This window comes from Anser cygnoides, chromosome 3, assembly GCF_040182565.1.
Source record: "Anser cygnoides isolate HZ-2024a breed goose chromosome 3, Taihu_goose_T2T_genome, whole genome shotgun sequence".
Lineage (NCBI taxonomy): Eukaryota > Metazoa > Chordata > Aves > Anseriformes > Anatidae > Anser > Anser cygnoides.
The window spans coordinates 100359662-100380206 of record NC_089875.1 but is presented as its reverse complement, the minus strand read 5'-3'; the positions used below and the strand labels follow the sequence as shown (position 1 = coordinate 100380206).

The 20545-nt window shown below is 38.8% G+C and overlaps 1 pseudogene; it reads right to left on the bottom strand.

Annotated features, from left to right (window-relative positions):
• Positions 1 to 18147: 18147 nt before the first annotated feature.
• Positions 18148 to 20380, bottom strand: LOC106030397 (SPARC-like; annotated as a pseudogene).
• Positions 20381 to 20545: the final 165 nt, after the last annotated feature.

Sequence of the window (20545 nt, the reverse complement as noted above, 5' to 3'; positions counted from 1 at the left end):
GTGAATATTTCTAATAGAAATGGCAGAGGAGTCCATTCTGGAAAGTTTTAAGAAATAGAAAAAAGCAGAAAGAAAATTATATTACAGACCCAGCTATCTATGATCAATCATAGGTTTTCCTACAATTAAAATTGCCACAGTATCTAGAACAAAATGATGTTTAAAGTTATTTTTCTTTATTTCGTTATCAGACTCTAAAGCCTCAATCTATAAAGAGGCCTGACCAGGGCAGAGTAGAGGGGGAGGTTCACCTCCCTTGACCTGCTGGCCACGTTCCTTTTAATGCATGCCAGGATCCCATTGGCCTTCCTGGCCACCAGGGCACACTGCTGGCTCATGGCCAACCTGTCATTCACCAGGACCCCCAGATCCTTCTCTGCAGAGCTCCTCTCCAGCAGGTCATCCCCCAGCCTGCACTGATACATGTGGTTGTTCCTTCCCAGGTGCAAGACTCTACACTTGTTCTTGTTAAACGTCATTTGGTTTCTTCCTGCCCAGCTCTCCAGCCTGTCCAGGTCTCACTAAATGGCAGCACAGCCTTCTGGCTCATCAGCCACTCCTCCCAGCTTTGTATCATCAGCGTACTTGCTGAGAGTGGAAACTATTCCCTCAAAGGTTGTCAATGAAGATGTTGAACAAGACCGGACCCAGCACTGACCCCTGGGGAACACCACTAGTCACAGGTCTCCAGCCGGATTCTGCGCTGCTGATTACCACCCTCTGAGCTCGGCCAGTCAGCCAGTTCTCAACCCACCTTACTGACCACTCATCCATCCCACACTTTCTCAGCGTTGTTAGCAGGGTATCGTGGGAGACAGTATCAAAAGCCTGACTAAAGTCAAGGTAGATTACATCCGCTGCTCTCCCCCCATCTATCCAGCTGGTGATGCCATCATAGAAGGCTACAAGGTTGGTCGAGCATGATTTCCCCTTGCTGAATCCATGCTGACTACTCCTCATAACCTTTTTCTCTTCCAATTGCTTGGAGATGGCATCCAGAACAAGTTGTTCCAACACCTTTCCAGGGACAGATGTGAGAATGGCCTGTAGTTTCCCAGATTCTCCTTGCCCTTCTTGAAGACCAGAGTGACACTGGCTATCCTCCAGTCTTCAGGCACCTCTCCTGTTCTCCAAGACCTGTCAAAGATTATAGAGAGTGGTTTGGCAATCACCTCTGCCAGCTCCCTTAGCACACATGGATGCATCCCATCAGGGCCCATGGATTTGTGTGCGTTGATCCCACTCAGATGCTCCCAAACCACTCCCTCGTCAACCAGGGGGGAGCTCTCCATTTCCCAAACTCTTTATCCTCCCTCCAGGGTCCAGGAGTCCCGGGGGGTAGTCTTTGAAGCAAAGACCGAAGCAAAGAAGACATTTAGTATCTCCACCTTCTCAGCATCCCCCATTAACAGGACACCCCCCTCGTTCAGGAGGGGACCCACAGCATGTCTTCCTTTTACTGTTTACATACTTAAAATAAACCTTCTTATTATCCTTTATCTCGTTTGCCAGCTTCATCTCCAGGTGGGCTTTAGCCTTCCTCATCACATCCCTGCAGGCCCTGACAACACTCCTATACTCCTCCCAAGGGGACAGGCCCTTGAGCGTTTGATCACCCTCACAGTAAATAAATTTTTCCTAATGTCCAATCTGAGCCTTCCCAGACACAGTTTTATGCCATTCTCTCTCATTCTGACATCGGTTACCAGAGAGAACAGACTGGCACCTCCCTCTCTGCTTCTTCCCTAAGGAAGTTCTAGAGAGAAGTGAGGTCACCTCTCAGCCTTCTCTTCTCCAGACCGGACAAACCAATTGTCCTCAGCCTTTCCTCATAGGACATGCCTTCCAGACCTTTTAACAGCTTTGTTGCCCTCCTCCGGATGCTTTCAAGGACCTTAATATCCTTTTCACATTGTGGAGCCCAGAACTGCATGCAGTACTCAAGGTGAGGCTGCACCAATGCTATATTTATGTATCAGGAGAATCGCCTCTTTTGACTGACTGGCTATGCTGTGTTTAATGCACCTCAAAATGCAGTTTGCCCTCTTGGCTGCCAGGGCACACTGCTGATTCTTGTTGAGCCTGCTGTCAAACAGCACTCCCAGAACCCTTTCTGCTGACCTGCTCTCCAGCCACTCATCTCCCAGTCTGTATCTGTGTCGAGTAATACTCCATACCAGGTACAGATCTTAGCATCTTCTTTTGTTGATCTTCATGTTGTTGCTAATTGCCCAGTGCTCCCATCTGTCTAGATCCCTCTGCAAGACCATTTGTCCCTCTGGGGAGTCAACAGCACCTCCTTATTTAGTATCATCAGCAAACTTGCTGAGGATGAATTCCAGTCCTGCATCCAGATATTGATAAAAATGTTGAACAGTTGATTAAAATATTGAACAGTTCACTTTCATACCTTTTTTTTTTTTTTTTTTTAAACACAGTCTCTATATGTGATCTTCCTCTCCCTTGGTTCGCAATTACTCACTTTTCTGTTCTTGCTGTTCTACCTAAACTGCTTTAACAGGATATTATTCCTACAGTGATCACTGATGGGCCACTGAGATTTGTGATTACAGTCTGGAATCTCTTGTACAATTCTGTCTTTACACTTCTACTAAATCACACAGTCTACATAAAACAAAAACTATCCATACCATATGCTGTATGTAACATAGACCAAACATGTCTGCTTAGGTAATTGTTATCACAGGTAAAACAAGGTCAAATTTACATATGTCAAGACAAGCCTAAACAAATCCTGAGACCATACTCTGCCAGGTCAATACAGACTGTGGCCTTTTACTAGCAATGAGAAAATATCCTATTTCTTGGGCTACAGACATGGTTTCAGAAAAGACCCAGGCTTTCCTCTGACCATCTCAGAAGTGAGGATGCTTTTCCTACATTTCCATCTGTAGGGCTTGCTGAAGTTCATAGGGCATGGTGAACAGAATATCCCAAATAACAGTCCAATATCCTAAACAGCAGGCCTGCCTCGCATGTGAGCACTTTTACATTTTAAGAATGAAAGGCAACAAACCCTGCTGTACGTTGATATGTTTAATTCTTAAATGTTATGCATAAATGTTTGTTTTCCAATGCAGTAATCAGCTGAAAATAATATTATCTTCAACAAGGCAAATATAATATGAATTAAATGTAAATTCTGCTTTACACTTTTAATTAAGAATACTACAAATTATAATGACAGACATCTACTTGACTTATAACTCCATCAGTGAAGTGCAAATAAGAAACATATGGAAAATATAGTTTAAATTCCCTCTACTAGGTGCGCACACCCCTGTCACCTGTCAAGAAGCAGCAAAAATGGATGACCCAATATGGACTGTAAATTCTGCTGAGCTAACAACAATAACTCAGGCTCTGTCTATCTTGCGGGATGTAGGAGGAGCAACAGTGAGTAGCAGTTAGGTGGAAAAGGATCTGCTCTGAAATTATGTGCTTTGAGAGATCTTTCACAGCTAAGCTTTTACCTCGAATAAACAAATGGACATGTTACTGTATTGTTATAGACAGATTGCTGTATGCTTAGTCTTTCCCTCCAGGAGTCTGAAACATAAAGTATTTTGAACTGCCTTGGATCAAAGGACCAAGTTTCCCTGGGTATGACATAATTTAATTAAGTACATGTAATTTCAGTAATCTACGGGGGGGGGGGGGGGGGGGGCAGGGAGGGGGAAGGGAAAAAGAGAAAGAAAAACAAACAAACAACAACAAACAATAGTACTGTTGAATGAATGATGTACTGAACACAACATAGGAATGAAATTGGCTATTTTTGTCCTTGGGTATGGATATGAAACTGAGGTATCTTCACGATGAAAAGGGTTTGGGCTTATGTCAAGTAGGATTCATTTAACTGAACTACAGTGATTATATCTTATCCACAATGATTCTTCCTGAGGCTCCCATTACTGTCAATAAAGAGTAATAGACAACTTAGGAAGGCAGTTTATCTCATGTTAAAGTGCATGTCTAAAATAAGCTGAGTCATGGCATATGAAGTTTGACTCTCAGCATGAAAAAGGGAAAACTTCTTTGCAGTTGACATGAAAATGGGTATAAAGCTGGCAACTGCAATATACTAGCACCCTGCAAATTCTCAACCTCCCTTTCTTGGCAGGAACCGTCTGAATTCCCAGACTTCAACTTGCTGCCTTTCCAATGCATGCTCTCACACACACTAAAACAGCAGGATTTTTCAGAAGGTGCCTCAGTCTCAATGAGGAAATTGGGTTAAACTCACTCCCTGAGCATATGGGGAAGAAGAACAGAGGTCACAAGCTATTGCTGTAGGATAGTAAAAAATTACAAAAGAATCCTGCTGTCTTATGTGAAGTGGAAAGTCATGGAGGACATGAGTGGCATGGGGGAAGAGGGTAGGAAACTATTGCAATGAGGTTTTAAACAATTCATGGAGATGAGGAAAATAGCATGGAAGATTCTGAAGTGGGATTTCTCCATTTATTTTGCTTATGGTGTAGTTTTAATTGTTTGCTTCCTTTTTTCTTCCTCCCTCCCTTCCTGCCTGCCTTCTCTTCCCCCTTCTCCATGATGATACTCTTTATATGTTATTTATTTTTTTAACTGGGCTGACAATCTTGCCAGGAAAGCACCTACTTTTAACTCCTGCAGGAAAGGCCTAATCTTATTGCTTTCCTTTCCATGCTACGGAGAACCTGTCATTACAACTGCTTAACAGCTACATTGGGATATTACCACCGATATCGAGAGGCATGCTTCTTTTGCTTACAGTGGTGCTTCCATCCAGTGCTTTCCTAGCCTGAGCAAGCTATTCTAACAAGCTAGATGTATTCTCATGCTTTGTGCATGGCTGCCTTCAACACCTTTCTAGTGTTGAAGGAAGTGTTAACCTAGTTTATTAAGAAAACAAAAGCACACTCTGAGAAATCCTATCAAATGGTTTTTAGTGTGGCGTGCATATTCATAGAATCATAGAATGGCTCTGGTTGGAAGGGACCTTAAAGATCACCTAGTTCCAACCCCCCTGCTATAGGCAGTGATGCCACCCACCAGATCAGGTTGCTCAGGGCCTCATCCAACCTGGCCTTGAGCACCCCCAGGGACAGGGCATCCACATCTTTGGGCAACCTGTTCCAGTGCCTCAGCACCCACTGAGTGAAGAATTTCCTCCTAACCTCTAATCTAAATCTCCACTCTTTTAGTTTAAAACCATTCCTTCTTGTTTTGTCATTACTTGATTGAGCAAAGAGTCGCTCTCCATCTTTTTATAAGTCCCCTTTAAGTGCTGAAAGGCAGTGATGAGGTCACCTCAGAAGCTGCTGGCTAACACAGCCTTCAGAACATTAACTGAAAAAGAAAGGTACTCTTTAACTGGTGAATACTGTGTAGGGGTGTCAAGCAGGGGATTATTAAACTGCTTACACCAGTTCACAGCTTGCTTGCTACTCATTGTTGTAGATTTAAGACAGGTATTAATAGTTAGCATCACTAAAATAGCATGGATGAGACACTTATTGTGTGTAAATAAGGGCCAATATTTAGACCTTGGTCTCCACTGCATAATATGCAACTGTGCTTACTTTACTCTAAAGCTCTTCTCTTTAATTTATTTGAATTCTTTTTCTCTCCATTTTCTGTTTTTGTCATGGAAAGTAGAGGTATCAAGGGTATTAGAACTATGTGGTATTTCCATTGTTTAATCTCAGACTGCTGGGTTTTATTCAGTGAAGTATCAGAATATATAAATGCAATGCAGAAAGTCACTGATCTGAGATGACCACAATAATGTACAAGTTAGACATCTGAATATTATCTCTGCTTGATTATGTAGCTTTTGGCTGATGTCTCCAGCCTAAAAGACAAAATCAATGCTTCATATTCTAGCTGTCATGTCATATAATGTTGCTTAATACATGTTGCATAATAGTGTCCTACAATAAAGCACAACAAAATATGCTTTATAGGCTATTACAGTTATTTCTTATTAATTCCTAATATTTGTGACAGGAAATGTTAATGAAACATTACTGATCTTGCATTTGTCTGAATTTTGTACAGCTGGTATATTGTTCTTTTATCTGTGTCCTTTAGCAGCAATGATAATAGCCAACAGATTTTTGTAGGTTATGGAACACATGAATTACACTGATGTGGAAGGAATATTGTTCCAGTAGCTATCCTAACTAATACAAAGTAATAAATTTAGTATTTTCTTTATTATTTCTCTACATCCATGTTATTTAAATGCAGAATATTTAGTTTGTATCATCTCAGTGCTGCTATAAATACACTACAGAAAGTCTATGAAAACTTCAGTTTAGAAATAATGTCTCAACTGCAGAAACATTATACCACATCTGCTGAAAATGACAGTGAAAAGTATGTTTCAAATGAAGTCTCCAGTTAGTGGTTATCTTGCTGTGTGTTTATCTGAATCAAGCAAAACTGCAACACCTGCCATGAAAATCTGCCTGGACAAAAGTTTGCACCTGTCAAAACAGTGGATGAGTGTCCCCCTATTACAATATACAGTGTTAAAGTAAGCCCAAAGGCAAATATAGTAAGAACTTACAAATTTTTAGTTAAATTACTTGTTGTACCATCTGGATTTCAGCTGCCACAGTTCTCCGTATTTTGCAGAAATCTGAAAGGCATTCTGTCTGTTGGCATGTGGACACCTAAAGTGGAATAAAGATTCTGTGTTTAAATACTTAAAAATATTCATCTCAAAGTATTTTTGATTGATGAAGGTGAAACTCGGCAACTTTCAGAGATGAGTAGGTATTACAGGATAGCATGAAGATGCTCTTAAGAGGGTATATTTATAAATCAGTTTCCTATCTTCAACTGTCAGGCAGTTAAAAGTCGTTTATTTAAAATAACTACTTAAGAAGATCATTCTAAAGAACATGGATCTGTTGAAAGACTTAAGGGTTCGCTTCCTGACTTGCAAAAAAAGTCAAATAATCTTTTGTGCCTAGACTTTTAAGTTGAATCATAAAGCAACACTACACACCTTACCTTTATTGCTGCAGTTCACTTGTGGTTCTTAGCCTACAAGGTCCTGAACTTTTTGTATGCCTCTTCAGTCCTGGTTGCTCTACTCAGATCAGCAAAAATCAAGGTGCATGTTTGTGTGGATGAATATTGGCATATCCACATGTACATGTGCACTTTCTGTCAGTCTGTGTCATATGCAAACTACAAAATATTAGCATTGTATGGGTATCTGAGTGTGCCACCCATTTTGTAGATATGCTTTATGATACAGTCAAGTTTCATGAATACATAAAGGGATTTGTGAATAATAAACAATTTACAATATAATATGAATAATACAAATCTGCAGAGAGTTAGGGCACATTTTTAAATAAACAAACCTCTATATATTTATGCTATTTTTCTGGATTTACTCAATTCATATTTTCCAGTAGTTGTAGTCCAGTAGTACTAAGTAAAAACTCATTTAACATTCCTAAGTTGAAGCACACTTCTGAATATTGACCAGGAATGGCAAGAACTTGAAGTTCTTACAAACTAACAGAAAACCTGAAATACACAGAGTTATAAAGTCATGGTGAACAGCATAGGAAGTTTTATGTGATACTCATCTTACCTGGAGACAGATATCTAAGAAAGGCAGGTTCAATATCTTTCAGGATGATCCTCCCTCTTTTTAGCAATGATAGGTACTTTAAGAGTTTAATTTAAATCTGCATGACTCATTTTTAGAAAGCTGATATGATGTGAGATTAATACTTGCTTTAGTGGTAATTTGTACATCAAGCAAGAAGTCAAACATATCTTTATTTTGGCCCATTAAAGTGGTAGAAAACATTTAGGCTTTTAAATATTTCTGATGTAAATCAGATTAAAAGGATTTTAAAAAAAAACTGTTAAATATGACTAATGAAGTTGTCATTTATCTGATTTGTAATGATTGTCATTATTTTTATATTACATATTGATTTTACAGCAATATTTGTTTATGTTTTAGTAGAAAGATGTCTGTTATTGACTTTCCTGCTTTTTGATGAAGTTGACATTTTGGCGTGTGATACTTTTTATTTGTTTCATTGACTTATGACATCATTCCTGACTAGTTTTTGGAAGTCAGTATCCCCACTAACAACACTTTAGTTTATGAAATTCCTCCCTGTTAGCACTGCAAGTTCTTCAGGACAGATATATTGCTCTTAAAGGTATATCAACAATAGGAAAAGATACTTTTGTAGCATGTCATGTAACTTAGGTATGTAAATACCACTCACTGAAAATCCTTCCTTCTGAATTATTTGCTTGTTTTCTCTGTCCTTCCAGAAAAGTCAAACTTAAGTTTGATTTAAGATCTTTCTTCCAAATATTATTTTTAAAAGAATATATTATTGGCTTTTAATGAAAAGCACTTTATGCACTATGAAGGATCTAATAAATAAATAAATAAACAAATACATATCTACTAATTGTTTTAGAATTTATTGTACCTTTCTTTTTCTTTCTTTTTTCTTTATTTACATTGGCAGAGTTAGACTTTGACAGAATTTAGATCAACCATATTGAATCAAATTATCTTCATCTGTGATGCCAGGATATGCACTCACATTCTCATTCACTGTCTTCAGCTGTGGTGAGCAGTAACCTATATGGATAGCAACAAGCAAAAAAGTAAATTTGAATTCTTAAACCACCGTATTTGCAAAATGGCTGTGTGTTCAAGTCCAGTTGTTTTCATGAACAATTTCAGCAATTGAAATTACTCAGTGACAACTTGAATAATTACTGAAATACAAATCTCTTTCAGCCTATAGAGTACTTGGGAACAATTTTCAGTAACCATTTTGCATATTTTGCATTCCAAATTTGCTGCTAATGTTGAGACACAAGACTGTTTTTATTGTATGGCTGGACGTTTTTCAAGCTAATAGAACATTTAAAAAGAAAAAAAATCTATTTTAAACATTTGCACTAATACAAACTGCACTGCCATGAATATTCATATTACCTTCTCTTTCTATGACATTTTTAGAACAAATATTGCCTGATAAAAATGTTTTGTAAAGAGAATCAAGGAGGTTAAAATGCCATCAAACAAACTTTGCCGAATTTTCTATCTATATAAGTTAACAATACTTTTCAACAACATTTGACTATAATTATAGGATTTCAGGATTTTGACTGAAGTATTTGATGTTATTTTTCGAAGTTTGTCCTCAACAGCTATTTCATTTGTGGCTTGGCTTTGGCCTATCTACCTACATTTCTATTTGTATTTTTGCATATTTTTATGTCTTCTACTACAGATTCAAATTAAGAAAATAGATATTACTTTACAAATTAGTTTGGAGTGTTTTAGACTATCTTGATTACTTTATCCTTTTTACTCACTTAACTTTCTATATTTACTTGTCAAACAATGTTCTTTTAATATATGACATTCATAATATGGTTCACTCATATTTTTTTTTTTATAAACTCAATACTTTAATTTATAATTTGAATAATCACATGTATACATGAAGGGTTCGAAAAAGGAGGATGTGTTTCATGAAAAAGCAGAAATGTAGCTAGCTATGGATACTTAATTACTAATTTGGTTGAAAATACTTGCAGAAATCTCCAGTTCTATAAAACCCAATTATTCATGATTTTTACAAACTTTCACATCATATAGCCTAAAAGATTTTATTTTAAAATGAGCATGGTAGCTATCCAAGCAAGAGAAAAAAGGTCTTAAGAGATTCTTGGCAATAATCAAATGAATAATAATAATATATATATATCTTTTTTTTCACCATGACTTCAGGCTGCTTACTAGGTTTTCAATCTATTTCTAACCAGCAATGAATTATCCTAGGGGGTCTTAATTTTGAGCTGAGTGACAAAACTTCCACCAATATAACTGCAGAATCATGTCAGAGGTCCTTCTTGCTTCTAGGCAGGAAGATATACACACTCGTATGTTTATGTGAGTTTATATTTATGTTTATGTTTATGTCGGTGCAACCGACAGAACTTCGGGTTTTTTGATCATGGGAAGGTCTACGTGACGCCAGGCCTGCTGTCACCAGATGGGATGTGCCTCTCTCAGAGAGGGGTAAGGATTTTGGCTCAGGAATTGGCAGGGCTGATAGATAGGGCTTTAAACTAGAGCTGAAGCGGGAAGGGGATAAAACCAGGCACGCCGGTGATGAGCTAAGGGATGGTGCGCTAGAATCAGAGGGACTGTGTGCCAGTGAGGTCCTTCGGTCAGCTCCACAAGGTGCTGTGTGTAGGGAAGCGCATTTGAAGTGCTTCTACACAAACGCATGCAGTATGAGGAATAAAATGGACGAGCTAGAAGTCTTGGCACAGTCCCACAGCTACGACATCATCGGCATAAGCGAAACCTGGTGGGATGAGTCCTGTGGCTGGTGAGCTTCAATAGATGGTTACAAGCTCTTCAGGAGGGACAGGCAGGGGTGGCGATGTATGTGAAGCATGGGCTGGATGGCGTGGAACTTCAAGTTGGCGATGGCAAAGTTGAGAGCCTCTGGGTAAGGATTAAGGGATGAACAAATAAAGGGGATGTCATTGTGGGAGTCTCTTACAGATCACCTGGCCAGAACGACAACGCCGATGAATTATTCTTTGCAGAACTAAGAGATGCCTTGAGATCAACTCCCCTTGTCCTTATGGGAGATTTCAACTTGCTAGACGTCAACTGGGATCACCACACAGCTGACACGAGCAAGTCCAGGTGGTTCATAAAGCACCTAGATGATAACTTCTTGGTGCAGGTGCTAAGGGAGCCAGCTAGGAAAGGTGCCCTCCTTGATCTGTTGCTTGAAAACAGAGAGGGTCTTGTGGGGGACATGGCAATTGGCGGCCGTCTCGGTCATAGTGACCATGAAGTGGTTGAGTTTAGAATTTATGGTGACAGAAGGAAAACTGCCACCAAAACTTCAGCCCTGGATATGGGGAAAGCAGACTTCAGGCTGCTCAGGGAACTAGTCAGCAAGGTCCCCTGGGAAACTGCTTTTGAAAGCATAGGCGTCCATCAGTGCTGGTCAATCTTTAAGCACTGCCTCCTAAAAGCACAAGATCAGGCAATTCCAAAATATCGGAAGGCAGGCAGGTGGGGCAGAAGGCCAGCCTGGCTGACTAGGGATCTTCTACTGGAGCTTAGGTGGAAAAAGAAAGTGTACGGCTGCTGGAAGGAGGGTCAGGTGATGAGGAAGGAATACAGGGATGCTGTTCGTGTTTGTAGGGAGAAAATTCGTGTGGCCAAAGCCCAACTAGAGTTGAAGCTGGCCATGTCTGTGGGAGACAATAAAAGTTTTTTTTAGATATATGAACAGAAAAAGGAGAACCAAAGAAAACATAGGTCCGATACTTGACGGGGAAGGTCTCCTCACAGGCAATGACACAGGCAAAGCAGAGACGTTTAACGCCTTCTTTGCCTCTGTCTTCAACACTGATGATGGGCTTCGGGACCAAGGGTGCCCTGAGCTGGAGGACCATGATGGTGGGAATGACAAACTCCCTACCGACCCTGAACGTGTGCGGGATTTGCTGCTCCACCTGGATCCATACAAGTCCATGGGTCCGGATGGGATCCATCCCAGGGTGCTTAAAGAGCTGGCTGACGTCGTCACGGGACCTCTCTCAATTATTTTTCAATGATCTTGGGAATCTGGAGAGGTCCCATTGGACTGGAAGCTGGCAAACGTTGTGCCAATTTTCAAGAAGGGTAAGAAAGAAGACCCTAGCAATTACAGGCCTGTCAGTCTCATGTCAGTGCCTGGTAAAATTATGGAGAAGATGATTCTTGAAGTTATTGAGGTGCACCTGGGGGACAATGCAGTCATTGGTCCCAGCCAACATGGGTTCATGAGGGGTAGGTCCTGCCTAACAAATTTGATTTACTTTTATGATAAGATCACCCATCTAGCTGACCAAGGGAAACCAGCTGATGTGATCTTTTTGGACTTCAGCAAGGCTTTTGACACGGTTTCCCATAGCATCCTACTGGACAAAATGTCCAGCATACAACTTAAGAAAACCATCATATGATGGGTGAGCAATTGGCTGATGGGCAGGGCTCAAAGGGTTGTGGTTAATGGGGCCACATCTGGCTGGCGGATGGTCACTAGTGGGGTCCCTCAGGGCTCCATTTTAGGGCCAGTCCTCTTCAATGTCTTTATAAATGATTTGGATGTAGGACTAGAAGGTGTTTTGAGCAAATTTGCCAACGACACCAAACTTGGAGGAGTTGTGGACTCGGATGAGGGTGGAAAGGCCTTGCAGAGAGATCTGGACAGATTGGAGAGCTGGGCGATCACCAATCACATGAAGTTTAACAAAGGCAAGTGCCGGGTCCTGCACCTGGGACAGGGCAACCCTGGCTATACATACAGACTGGGCAATGAGACGCTGGAGAGCAGCCCCGCAGAGAGGGATCTGGGGGTTGTGGTTGACAGCAAGTTGAATATGAGCCAGCAGTGTGCCCTGGCAGCCAGGAAGGCCAACTGTATCCTGGAATGCATCAAGCACGGCATCGCTAGTCAGTCGAGGGAGGTGATTGTCCCGCTCTACTCTGTGCTGGTGCGGCCTCACCTTGAGTACTGTGTGCAGTTCTGGGCACCACAGTACAAGAAGGACATTAAACTGTTGGAGAGTGTCCAGAGGAGGGCAACGAAGATGGTGAAGGGCCTAGAGGGGAAGACGTATGAGGAGTGGCTGAGGTCACTGGGCCTGTTCAGCCTGGAGAAGAGGAGGCTGAGGGGGGACCTCATCGCGGTCTACAACTTCCTCGAGAAGGGGAGTGGAGAGGCAGGTGACCTATTCACTGTAAACACCAGTGATAGGACCCGCGGGAACAGTGTTAAGCTGAGGCAGGGGAAGTTTAGACTGGACATCAGGAAGAGGTTCTTCACCGAGAGGGTGGTTGCACACTGGAACAGGTTCCCCAGGGATGTAGTCACTGCACCAAGCCTGTCTGAATTTAAAAAACGATTGGACTGTGCACTTAGTCACATGGTCTAAGCTTTGGGCAGACCTGTGTGGTGCCACGAGTTGGACTTGATGATCCTTCTGGGTCCCTTCCAACTCAGGATATTCTATGATTCTATGATTCTAATCTTGAGCTGAGTGACAAAACTTCCACCAATACAACTGCAGAATCATGTCAGAGGTCCTTCTTGCTTCTAGGCAGGAAGATATATATACTTGTATGTTTATGTGAGTCTATGCTTATAAGAGCTCTAGTGATTAAGATAATTCAGTCTTTACAGACAACTTTAGCCAACTTTTGCCAACTTCAGCTTCAATTTTTGCCATTAGAAAATCTTTTCAAAATAATTGTTCTCAGTATTCCTTTCCTTTCCTTGTTAGGGTCACTGAGAAAGGATAGCTCCCTTCTTTACAGAATCCTGTTCTGCACCTGGCAACTATTATGTTAAGTCACACACATCTCTAGAAATATACTGCCCAAAGCAGTGGACCACTTCAGCTGAGGTGTTATAAGTTTATAGCAGAGAATCAGGCTTTCATGTCCTTTTTTTTTTTTTTTCTTCTTGTAGTCCCATTTGCTCATGCAAATACAATGCTTTTTGCTTTCACAATAGCACACAATTCTGTGTCCAGCTTGTGGCCTTGAATAATACTTATTCTTTTGGAGTCATAACTGTGATTCGTATTTTTGTAGCAATGTATTCTTGCCTAACTAATATTAGTATCCTTTATTTGTCCCCATTGGACAACAAATTTAAGAAACATATGAAAATATTGAATAATACTAGACCTAGGGCAGAACCCTGGAAATCCGTACTTGATACAACCTTCATTTTGACAGAGAAACATTAATATTGTCTCTACTTCATATTATTTTCATCTAGATTATGTCTCACAAGGCTGCTTTTAAGAAGGTCTGTCAAAGCCTTACTAAGGTTAGGTTATATATAATCTGTTTTTTCTTCTCTTTTGACAAAGTTTTCTACTCTCTTCCAGAGAGAAATTATGTTTTGATTAACACAGTCTATTTGTAATAGATCCTTATTTGTTGTCAATAGGTCTTTATTTATATTTGCTATTAATAGTTGTTAAAGTTCCTAACTGAAGTAGAACTATGTTTTGAAAATTGTGCAGAACAGTGGTAAATATATTAATTAGTCTTCTTGTCATTTCCTAAGGTAGCTTTAACACTCTGCTAAATAGCAGACTGGCCCTTTCCTTTCTTTTTTTTTTTTTTTTTTTTTTCCCTCTCACAAATGCACTTGAAATTCTCCTTGTCCTTTGCTAATTATGACTCTCATTTTCTGCCTCTGTGGTTCTCATTCTGTCCCTATATGCTCATGCAATACTTTCATCTTCATCCTTATTAGCCTGGCCTAGTTTCCACTTCCTTTTTGCTCATTTCTTTCTAAAATCCATGAAGTGTTGTTCATTTAGACAAGTAGGTCCCGTACGATATTTTGTGTCTTTCCTCTGCAGGGAAATAGTTTGTGCTTGAGCCTTTTAAGTGTTTCTTTAAAGAACTGCCAGAGTTTTAAAATATCATTTCTACTCAGACTAACCTCTCAGGATATGAAGTCCACCAATTCTTTGATGTTATTCAAGTCTTCTTTCCTGAAATCCATTGTTTTTATTTTGCACTTCTATTCCACTTCTATCCTACAAAATCTGCCTCATGATATTCCTTCCATTTCAACACTCTTTAGTATGAAAGGGAAAGGAAGCCTGGAAGATCTTCCCCTTTGATTATTATCTCCACCAACAAACAACTTGTTGTGTATCATCTTGCCTTTTTATTATTATTATTATTATTATACCAACAGGATGTCAGGCTATATGGGATTATGGGATACTAGGTCAACTCTGCCTATTTATTACAAAAAGCCTCACTCTGATTTTCTGGGTTTAATATAAATTTAACCTATAGCAGACTTCCTTGCTAGACAGAAGCTAAACTATTGTATTTGTAACCACCACCAAAGAATATTTCAGAGTTGTACCTGTTTTTGTATTCTGATCCTCAGAGTGATCTATAATATACAAGGAAACATTGCTTTATATTTTTAATATATTGTAATATATGTATTTTATATATTTTACAATATTCCATTTGTTTGTCCATTTTTAGAATGTCGTATGTTTTTCTAGTAATGTCCCAGTAATGTTTCAGCACTTTCCATAACCAGATTTTTAAGTAGTAGATCCTTACTCTGAGTACAGAGAAAGATGTCAGGGTCCTCTGTTTACTTTTAAACAACTTCTCTTAGTATGAAGTCATTTAAGATGCTTGGCAAGCCAAGCCTGTATGGTTCTTCTTGTCCCTTCTTTGGCCCTGTTTTGAATACTCATAATGCTTCTCAATGGGTTTAGTCTCCCATTTTTGTAGAGCTGGATATTTAGAACCATATATATATTTTATTGTTATGTTTGCATATTGCTGACAGAAACAAACAAACAAACAAAAACCTGAAGCGTTCTATTTCTAATGATCCAAATAAGATCTATTACTTAGATTTCTGAAACTTTTCCAGGTTTATGACCTGTACCCTTATGTTTCTATCATTAATACTAACAACACTGGAAATGATCCAAAGCCCATGAAAATAGCAGTAGGGGAAGAAAGAAATGAGAGGGACAGTGCCCCTATGTTGGCATTAAGTAGAAAAACCTCTAAGTGGGCAAGAAATCATGTACTTTCTTCAGGCTGTGGAACCTCTCTCTCATGAGACAATCCTGATATCACTAAACTGTTCTCTGATAGATAGAAAAGAAAAGAAAAGAAAAGAAAAGAAAAGAAAAGAAAAGAAAAGAAAAGAAAAGAAAAGAAAAGAAAAGAAAAGAAAAGAAAAGAAAAGAAAAGAAAAGAAAAGAAAAGAAAAGAAAAGAAAAGAAAAGAAAAGAAAAGAAAAGAAAAGAAAAGAAAAGAAAAGAAAAGAAAAGAAAAGAAAAGAAAAGAAAAGAAAAGAAAAGAAAAGAAAAGAAAAGAAAAGAAAAGAAAAGAAAAGAAAAGAGAAAAAAGAAATTAAACCACCAACAAATTGTAATTCAGATAAAATTAGCATTAACCTACATTTCAGTGGAAAACTTCTGCTTTTCTTGTCCTTTTTACCAAAGATTTCAAGAAATGGTACACATACCTTTGTTACTTCTGTTAAGCAACCACAGGGAAGAAGCTCTGTAAACACAGGGATTTGCTGATAAGTACATTAAGAGAAGTCACTGTCTTTATTTGATAATAAATATTTCATAGGACATAATGTATAAATAACAGATACAACAGTCTTTAGACAATTCAAATAATTTGTGTAACAAAGCCACTGAGGTCAAGAATATTTCATGACCAATTTTGAAATTTACTTTGGTTGGAAACATAAGACTTATGCACTATACATTGTGATTTATTTAATAATAAATAAACTAATTAATAATAATAAAAGCTTTTATTTCCAAGGAATGATAGCTACCTTCTTCATGTGTTCAAAAACTGCAAGAAATTGTGAATTGGTGTATAGGCTACAACTTTGGGTTTGTCTTTTGAATTGATCAAAATGTGGCTGATTTTTTTTTTTTTTTTTTTTTGAGAAAATAACTCCTCTAACATTCCTGAATACTTATAAGTCTTTAATTAAGCATACAAATCACAACAAGCCATTTTAATTTAATATTTTATATGACTCTGCTTTGGAGCTAAGTTCTTATTGATGTGAAAATTAAAAGCTATGTCAGTGACTTGTTACTTCATAGTATTAGTGAATGCTGTACGTCTATACACTGGAGCAAAATGACCAGTCACTGAGATTGATTTCACTGCCTGTACTATCTAAATGTGGGACACATGGTCTTACGCGGTGGTTAAGCCATTTCCATGGAGAGGTGGTGGAGAAAGACATCTAATAGATAATTCAGCACATCTCCCAGTAGATACTAAAAACAGATAAAACAAATTGTCCTCTAGGGATTCTTCTTTCTCCTTTAGCTCCAAACACAGCCTAGACTGCTATTGGATGGCTTACTGTCCAGGCTTTCAATTTCCTTTGGTGCTGAGAAAGACAGTCGCCATAGTTTGAGATTGTCAAGGCCAAACTGGCTAAAGCCTTGAGTATCCTGGTCTGACCCATGGATGACCCTTCTTTAAGCAGGACATTGGACTAAAGTTTTGTGATCCTGTGAGGCTAAAAATGCCTTGAATAGCCTGTGTATGTAAGAAGTTCATAACACAAATGGACTACACAATACAAGTGGACCATAATACAAGTGGTTGGTATTTTTGAAAGACTTAATATTAGAATGTAGTCAACAGAAATATCGATCTTTTATTCATATCAATGTAAAAACTTATATTTTCTTAATCATGAAAGATTAATTCCCATCATTGTTAGGAAATAAGTTTCATAAAGATACAGGGTAAATGCTAAAGGCTCCACAAATCTTTTTTAGTTCTGACAGGCAAAATTACAACAAGTAATGTGTCAGACAGATTTAGTTTGGCGGAAAATGTGTTGAAGCTGGTGGGACTTGTAAAATGAAATAGACTAAAAAAGGCTATCCTACCAAATATGCTTTAAATTAGAAAGACAAGAAGAGAATAATATATATACAAAAAAAAAAAAAAAAGATTGGAAGCAGGATAACAAATTAAAACAGATCATTTCTTAGATATCCTCAAATTTAGGTTTAGTCTTTGCATTTCCCTCCTCAGTTCTTCCTCATCCTGTATTTCAAGCATTTATCTTAAACTCTTCATGAAATATATTCTTTAGCAAAACACCTCATTGTCAGACACAGAAATGTCAACCGAGAAAGATTATGTTTCAGGAGTCTTCAGTGCATGTTCATTTTCATCTCCTAACGATTTTCTATACTTTTTTTTTGCTTGCTAGTATAGTGCATTCAACTTTACCTCTGCACCTTTCCATATAAACATAAAATCATTCTGTTACCATTTCTGGAAGATTTCCATCTAGAATGGACAATTCAGCATCCCCATTTTCAAAGTAGGGCTTTTGCACAGGTCATTCTAGTGCTTTGAATTTTATCAAGAACTGGCATAAAAGTAACAACAATAAGGCACACAAAAATCTGAGCATTCCAGAGAGGGGAAACAATGTCCACAATGTTTTCTAAACCAGGATGTAAACCTATTAAGTTACCTTATATGGGACTCTTCTTAGGTGATGCACAGCTATTTCTAGGGAGCCACTGAATTTCAAAATCAGGAGTGTTCTGCACAGCAATGACCCCAGATTTGTGTGGCTTTACCTTACTTTTAAAAGATAGGGCCTCCAGATGCTTCTCATTCTCATTGATCACCTTGAACTTCTGCTTCTCATTCAGCAGGTTGTTGTCCTCATTGCACTCATATAATAATCAGCACATTCTTAAGCCAGTCCTGCATGTGAAGGGGGAAGTTGGTTAGCTCTGTGTCTGGGCAGGCAGGGATGAATTTGCAAGGCCCAATGTAGTCCAGGTGCAGCTTGTGTGCCTTTTTGGTTCCCTCCAATGTATACTTAGTGTCAAAGAAATTGCAGGAGGAATCATAGGTCTTGTTGTTGGTACCACAGACCTTCTCGAAGATGCCAGCAGTAGCCAAGAAGCTGAAGGGGTCCTTGTACATGCACATGGCTGAGTTGTTGTCATCTAGCTTTCACACCTTACTGTGCTTGCAATGGTGGCTTTGGCAGGGGTTTTCTGTGATGATCTCCTCTATATCCTCTGTGGGTTCCTCAAACTCTCCTACGTCCACCTGGATGGGGTTTGCCCTCTGTGGCAGGATCTTCAGTGACCTCTGTCTTACTGAGCAGAGCTTCCAGGGACTGACGTTTCCTCAGTCCTACTGCTGAGCATTGGTCAGCAGTTGGTAATTGATTACATTATGCATCACTTCTTTTGCATATTTCTTTATCATAATATTTTTTATTATTATTTTCCCTTCCTCTTCTGTCCTATAAAATGTTCTTTATCTTAACTTATGAGTTTTACCTTTTTTTTCTCCCTGATTCTCTTCCCCATCCCACTGGGGTTGGGAGTGGAGGGTGGGGGTGGGAGAGGGGTGAGAGAATGGCTGTGTGGTGCTTAGCTGCCTGCCACGTTAAACCATGGTAGTATATAGAATTCTTATAGTATCACTGGGGACCACTCTCTGTCCCCAGACACGATCAGATCTCTACTGGGCCCATGCTTTCCATTTGATAGCAGCAGCAAACATCAGGAACTGAAAGTCATTCACTTGGTGATTTCACTCACTAAGAAGCAGTCTGACTATCAATATCCAGCATTGAACCTTAAAGGCAATTTCTATTTATTCACTGTTTTGTAAGTGTTTATGGATCACATATTCCATCATCTATCTCTTTTTATGAGGAAAACAAACAAACAAACAAAAAAAAACCACAACCACAACACGTGTTTCTATGCAGTGGTTGTGCTCTTTATGTATACCCAATGTTATGCATTTCTATTATTGTGTTGTAATAGAAAACAAGGACAATGTTATAAATTCAGCAAAACAATGCTGGAATATAGGACCCTGGAGAACATGTGTGTTAACTTCTGGCAGAAACTAAAATGAGAAATACATATTGATCTTTTTGCTATGACCAGAGAATGCAAAGTGTACAAACAATGGAGGGAGAGTTGGATGTGTAGATCTTTCTTCTGTGGTATCACTTAATTTATGTAGTCAACACTCAAGCAGGAGACATCGGGTGACACGTTTTATGAAGGGTGTATCTCCACTGTTAAGGATAAAGTTTAGCTTCTCATTATGAACTTGATTGTTTAATCTTTCCATAAATTCCTCTAAAAGGGGCCATCACTGTGTTAAAATTATTCTCAAAAACCCTGAGCAAACAAAAAGCTCACCAAAACATCCAAAAAAAAAAACCAAAAAACAACCAAACAAAAAACAACATTGACTGTGCTTGGGTCAGAATTTGACTAGTGTCTTTTCAAATATATCCCTGAAATTTTAATTTATAGGTTTTCTTTACCTCACACTTCTCCCTGAAAAATATCAGTCATTGTCTTAGTTAAACTCTTTGCCAGACTTTACTTCCTTGCAATTGTTTGGTGTAACATAATGGTGAAGATCTGCTGTGACCTTAACTCTCAAGAAAAATATTTCTGTTCAAGTCATTCTTTGAAAAAATTCAAAGCTTCTTGATTCACTGTATTAATTAAAACCTGTAGTTCCTTTAGCATCTCTTCTTACTACAAATTCCTCAACTGGACAATCACCAATTGTAAGTTTAAAGTGTGTCTCTGTGTTGTGAGACATAGAAATAGAATGAAACTTCCCATATTTAGTAGACCTCCGATGACCCACAGACAAATCAATCAAGGTACTCAACTCTTCCTGATATTCTTCTGTATACCATAAAATCATAATGTACTTAAAGTCTAATGATTTTTTTTCAAGAAAATTCTTTTTGAGTCTGACTATTCTTTAGATGTAAAAAGTGACAAGTTGATTCAGCCTGAAGGATTAAAATGATTATGGCTTTAACTGAGCAAAGTTCCTATTTGAAAATGATAGTAGTTTTGTATTTTT